The sequence below is a fragment of the Amblyomma maculatum genome, chromosome 10, assembly GCF_055883805.1.
Source record: "Amblyomma maculatum isolate TAMU_Amacu chromosome 10, ASM5588380v1, whole genome shotgun sequence".
Taxonomy (NCBI): domain Eukaryota; kingdom Metazoa; phylum Arthropoda; class Arachnida; order Ixodida; family Ixodidae; genus Amblyomma; species Amblyomma maculatum.
The window spans coordinates 107838115-107844652 of record NC_139353.1 but is presented as its reverse complement, the minus strand read 5'-3'; the positions used below and the strand labels follow the sequence as shown (position 1 = coordinate 107844652).

Here is a 6538-nt window from a genome sequence, read left to right as displayed (position 1 = left end):
GCAATGCAGTAATAACGACAGCTTTCGTAAAGACCCGAGTGCGGAACAGTGGGAGAGCCGGCTCTCGAGCAGCGACTTGGATTGCCAACTAGTTCTAATCCAGCACGCCCAGCGAGCATCGAAGCTCAGCGGAGCCCTGGAATAGGGGCACCGACCCTGTGAGAAGGCGGAAGATGGAACTCTTCTGCTATTAGCACAAGACCCTCCTTTAGAAACTAACGTATTTCCTATCCTATCCTATCGCCTGTTCTCCCCTGCTCGTGCCTCGCGCTCCTCGAGCCAACCTCCACGTTTTCCTCTCCTTCTTTCTCCAAACGTGGTTTTCTTCGTCTTTTATCCAATTATCACATGTTCTTCACAACATCACAATTCAGTATTTACATACAGAATACAATTTGGTAGTTTTTGATGATGATATATACAATTTTGAATGGCAATGTACATGAAGGTATAAACAGTGTAGAATAATTTGCCAAATATAATAGATATAAACATATACAGCAATCACATGTACAGTATGTATTGCACATGTGGGTTGCGATATGAACATATGTTTACATTATATTACAGGTACCAAGGTGGGTTAAAAACAACCAGGACACGTCCATCCGACACGGAAATAAAAGGGCCCGACCATTGACGAATGAACTCTCGCTCCACAAGGTAGAAACGTTCCTCAGCCAGAAAGCTTACGATCTCCTTTCGTTGACGCACCAGGACAGGGAAAAGCGCACGTCGGCGCCGGCTCGATGTGACAGCCTCACAACGATTGCACCATAACGCGAAAGCGCCAGATATACAATCAGCAATCGTGCAAAGCGACCGCGACGACATCTACCATTTATCTGAAATCGGTTAATACCTACACTTCTGAAACCAGCATGAACTGCCCTCTAAAAAATACGAACAACGACGCATTGCTGGGCCATGTGACGATTGGATTCCTGAAGTGGGCAGTTGGGGCACTGCGTGGTCCGCACAATGCCCTATCGTTGCAGCCGAGCTCATGTAGGCAAAACCCCCCACTCCAAAAGCAACATAAAGTCACGTAAATGCCTTGGCAGAAACGGCGCTGTGAGTGGTAACCAACAAGTGGAGTCCACCCTTCGCCTACGTTCTGCAGGCACCAGCGGAAGTAGTAACGTTTCCATTCACTCCACTACTCTGTTCGCCGAGATGTCTAAGTCAGGGCTCACATGGCGGGCGTGGCGACGAAATGCCACCATACACGAATAAAAAACAGGCGTCCGGAAAGCCTGAGGTCCCCTGTTGAGTGGTATGTCAGGAACAAGCTCCCTCACTCTTGTGCCTAAAAAATGCAAGCACCCGTGCTGTCACTCATCACCCTGCAGCAAATGAAGAAGGCAGCGTAGAGCCAGCAGCCGACAGCAGACTGACAAAGAAGGGAAGGCAAACCCACCCTTCGAACGTGGCTGGCCGAGTGCCGCATGGCATACTAGTTCTGTGCGACCTGCCCCCCAAAAAATGAACTTACAAGAGACTGAAGGGAACGTAAAATTCTGAGAGGTGGATGCGCTACATGTGCGAGGTACCATATTCGCCCGCAGAAAACAGTGGGGACAAGGTAGCGTTTCTCCAACATGGGTAGCTCAAAAGCACTGGCTGTAGTCACCTTGCTGCGCACCTCGTTTAAGACGGTAGTCCACACCGAAGCTGCTATCTCACGTGCCTCATAATGAATGCCAAATATGCGGATGATGTCGCTCTGCGTAATTGGTAGGGCACCATTAAGGCGCGCTTCTGGCCTGCCAATAAAAAGATATTTACTTTTTTCCAAATTGAGAGCAGCCCCAGACACCTTGCCGTATCTGTCAAAAAGATGAAGGCGGCGCAGCAGGCTTGCTTCATCACGCAAATACAACGTAATATCATCCGCGTAAGCAGTCACACGCAGCGTCTGACAGCCTGCACTGTAAACCACTTTGCACCCTTAAGGGTATATTAGTCATTTACCACCCTTACAACACCCATGTTTTTTCGTGAAATAGGTGTTCTTAACTGTTCGCACCTATTTTACCCCCACTTGGGATTTTTGGGGTGTTGAAAAGGTTCATTTAGTAAAATGCACCCCGGCAATCTCCAAGGGTGTAAGGGTGTTTTGATTTTTTTTTTCATATTTCATTAATTACGAAAACTTCAGGATAAAGGGAGGGATCAGCGTAGATTTCGTTCGCAGAATGATGAAGTCTGTTCAAGTAATTGTGAAAGCAGTACAAATGCTGTCACGGTGCTGATGTCATGTGCTCTTTACTACACGTTGAGGCGTCATTTTTTTCTTTTTTTTTGCAAACGGTTGCAAGAATGAAAACAAAATAGAGTACACTGTAAAAACAAAAACACCTTTTTGGGCATTTGTCTAATTCAAAACACCCTTACACCCTGAGTCTAGGGTGTTCGTGCCACTGGAAATCACCTCTTGCATGCCAAATGGGTGCTTTGGTTGGAGAATATGCCTTAGGGTAATACGGGCAAGCAATATCACCTAACATGCTGGGGGTATATGGCTGCGTAACTTCGTAGCCTTTTATACACAAGCGGCGCTGCTAATATAACCCAACACCTAAATAAAGCACCAAAAGTAACGCTAAAATTAAAATTACACACGAGTGCTTTCTAAAAATGAAACAGAAACTAAAACAAAATTTCACCGCCAGGAGGCCGCCGGTAGCTACGAACGCTCTTTTCAAATTTCACAATATGGCCGTTAGCATTGTGGAGTGCGTTTCGACCACGTTTCGGCGAATGCTGAATGTGCTTCTTCGATTGTTTACCCTCGTGAAATGTGTTGCATTTCCCATGCATATGTGTTACAGAAGTGTGTACGCTTGTGAAGTGCCTTCTACATGTGGTGTTTAACGCAAACGGGCATTTGTCGTGTCGGCAAGTGTCCGGGCTTCTTTTTGCTTTGTTCAGGCCGAAGGACTGCTGCACCGCTTTATGTTTGAGATGTTCGAAAGAAGGCATGGACGATTTTTTCTTCTGCGTGACTAAGAGGTATATGCGCCGACTACATTGCACTCGCGCTGAAATCGCACTGGCTGGTTCGGTGCCGGTGATACGAAGGCGGACAGCGTACTGCGCGGCTGACGCAATCGTCTGTAAAGGTAAGCCTATTCTCACGTATATTGCGCTTTGTAGGAACAGTGTCCTACCGGGTTGCTGCATTCTGTGTCTTTTTGTGCCGGAACGCTCCAGAATGTGCTGAAATGAAAACGTGGGACACGCGCTTGCTTTCAACCGGCTGCCAAAATGACATCGCACATGTGGTAGATGTCGCGGCGAGTTACGCAGATTTCGCGCAAGAACATGTCTCAACTTTCTTGAACAGAAATAATGTATGTGCTACGTTTCCTTGCATTTTGTACGCGCAGGAGGTTCACGAAACGATTTTCGTTTCTTGACAGTTTGATACTTGCGCTCAGTTCGCAACGACTCGGTTTTGTTCTACCGTTTCCGTTCGTGCGGCAAGGTCATGTTGGCGTACTACCTACCTTAATTCTCCTAGCACTTTCGACTCCCCCCTCCTCCCTTATCTCTTACACTTCGCGCTCGCTCTCCTGAAACCTCCTTCATGCTTCATCTTCTTTCACTCGGAGCGCTGCACCCCCCCCCCCCTTTTTTTTTTATTTACTCGGAGCATAGGCGCGCGCCGTCCTGCTGCTCGGGGAGCGTCCTCCCGCAGCTGTTCTGTTTTAACTTTTTGTTCGAGGAGGCTATGTTCGTTCTCGGCGGCCGTTCAGCGCGGCACGCCTCTGCGCTCGTGCTCTCGGCATCGAAGTGCGCTGGTCGGCCGGCCTGGTTGCATAATAGTTTATTCCAAACTGCGTAAACTATATGCCGCTATCATCAGCCTATGTTAACTTCCCCGCGTCTGGATTTGCCTTTTTTAATCACAATGGGAGCATTTTTCATTTTACGGGGACCATATTTTGCGGTTGCACGGAGTGTGAAGTTGCTTTTTTACCATGCTGCTTTTGTTATAGCGTTTACTTTCGCTCTCGAAGAGTCATTTAGGTACGTATTTTATTTTCAGCAAGACTTCAATTAAGGCATTTGTACACGTGCTAAGTCAGCTGATGTGGTTCAAACCATCCAGTTTTCATTATTTTTGTGGTCACATTTCAACATAACTAACTGTTTGACCGCATTACTTGATTTTTGTAGTGTCTTTAGACTAGAATAAATGGATATTCGATGCCTGATGCCTCAGCATTCAAGTAGAGGTCGACAGCTTGAATTCGGTGGCCAAATATTGTACCGGATGTTGCTATTACAGAGTTTGATTCTGACCAGATGTTTACTTTTTTTTTTGTCTTTTGCTTAAATGTACATATGAAGCGGTTATCATAGCCTTAGTCGCATATGTTTACCTGCTTTGCTCATCACAGTGCGCATATTGCAGGCAAATTTGTGACTTACTGTTATTAAAAAAATTGTAATGTATGTGTTGAAAGCAGTTTACTGATTTAAAGGGTCCAGAAAACAATTTGACTTTCATATGCTAACGATGCATGTCTGTAGATTGCCTCTAAGAATTGAAGCCTACTTTTTAAAGCTGAGCGGGGACCCTTAGTTTAGAGATATATTACATATTTTATTGCCATTCAGCCGTGTGCCAAGTTGAGGGGAGGAGGATCATAATTTTTGCTTTGTTATTTTTTATATTAGACTTTCCTTATTAGTGCTTGCAGTTTGGTGATGAGTGGCAAAATACTGATGGTTTTTGCAGTTTTCTAACCTTAGTAAATATTTGTATTTGCTGTTTGCTAATGCCAGTTTTTTTTTTTTTCAGATATGTACAAAGGCATCAATTGCCTTAGCTTTTGTACAATGATTTTTAATATTCAGTTACTTAAAACATTGAGTAAAATGAATTCTTTATGGCTACCATTCACACAAACTTGCAGTTCTTACATGACGTCAACATGCTGATCAAGAAGGACGGCAAAGAGGCAGTTGAAATTGGCCTTAACAAGACACTTGTCTTGGTTTTGAAGGACACCATTCGTGCAAGAAAAAAGGACATTGCCCGGGTGCTCGAAGTATGTTCTGGGGGAACACGTGAAAGGAGAAAGAAGCGTAAGTATTAAGCTGTTTCCTTCTGTTTGCTGCATGTGCTATCTAGTTGGCAGTTTTTCGCTAAATGCCTACATTTTTGTCATTTTGCATTGCCTTATAGATATACTAAAAACATGGCTGAGCATCAGAAATAATAATAAAACCATAACTAGTCTGTGCGTTTCTTCATATGTAACAATTTTTGCATTAGCTAAATTTAAATTACCTATTGTTCTTCTCCATTGTAATGGTGCAGCCTTTTCGAATCTGTTCAACTAGTAGCAGAGAATTAGGTGATACCTGATTCAAATCTTCACAAGCTTTGCTGTAAGATGTTTGGCTTTCAGTTTGCGTGCCTCTACATGTTTTCAATTTTATTTATTTGCCTTCCTAAATTAGACAATAAATTATCGCCTCAAAACTCGGCTGTCTCTTTTTACCTGCAAGGAGGTACACCATTGTTGTGTTGCTTATTTCTATTGTAGATGTACAGACAGTATGCATTCTGCAACTCTTGGCAAACATTGGGAACCAGCCGGGAGCTCTGGATGTTGTTCGTATCATTTGTAAGTTTTCTCTTTGTCATTTGAATATTCAGGAAGCCTACTTGAAACCGACATTATTAGCGAATTTTCTTTGTTTCTAAAATGGCTTACAGTCTAACTTGTAATATGTATTAGTGATTCATAATTCAAATAGAAATACTACACAAGTTTTCATCACAACTGTGAATTCTTTGCTGTGAAAGGATTATTTGTACTGTAAGTACAATCAAAAGCACTTTTAAGAGACTGCTGCCATCACATGCTTACCACGTCGTATTGCATACAAGAGTCACCTGATGAAGCACTGGTAATGTCAAGATTGGTGCAGTGTGCCATTTGACTAAGCACTCTGCTGTAGTGGACCAGCAGTGCTTTATCAGATGGCTCTTGCAGGCAGCTTGGTGGGGTTTAGCATTTGCTGGAAAGGGGTCTCTCAACCTGCTCATTCATGCTAGTACCTAACATGTCCCTAATCTCTGGAATATATAATCTGAGACTGCTTCAAAAGAAATATTTGCCGCATTGTCTTATCCTACAGGCTTCTGAAGGTGGGTAATGCAGTTTAATAGTGGTTTTAAAAAAATGCTGTAATTTGCTAGCCAAGTTTGAAATGATGTAATAATTTTAATTCTTCTGAGATTAGATTTACCACATTGGTTGGGAGAAAATACTGCTTTGTTTCAAGGTTCATGCTTTATAAATATAATGCCTTCAACTACAATGCTTACATTTCATGCATTAACCATGTGGCACTGTTATAGACATTCTCATTTATAGTAAACATTCTCAATAAATCCAAATTGTTATTTTGCATTTCAAGTTAGTCAACATATTTTTAGTATTCGAACCTTTAGTATTTCAAAGTGCTCAGACTGCCTGCCACTATAACGATTACAACTTCTTGAACACTTGAG

General features: G+C 43.2%; 1 long non-coding RNA gene across 1 annotated transcript; it reads left to right on the top strand.

The window, feature by feature from the left end:
* Positions 1 to 2528: 2528 nt before the first annotated feature.
* Positions 2529 to 6022, top strand: LOC146177210 (uncharacterized). The gene is made up of 3 exons (XR_014701277.1): positions 2529 to 3125; positions 4929 to 5100; positions 5565 to 6022. It is a non-coding gene; the product is annotated as an uncharacterized LOC146177210 (long non-coding RNA).
* Positions 6023 to 6538: the final 516 nt, after the last annotated feature.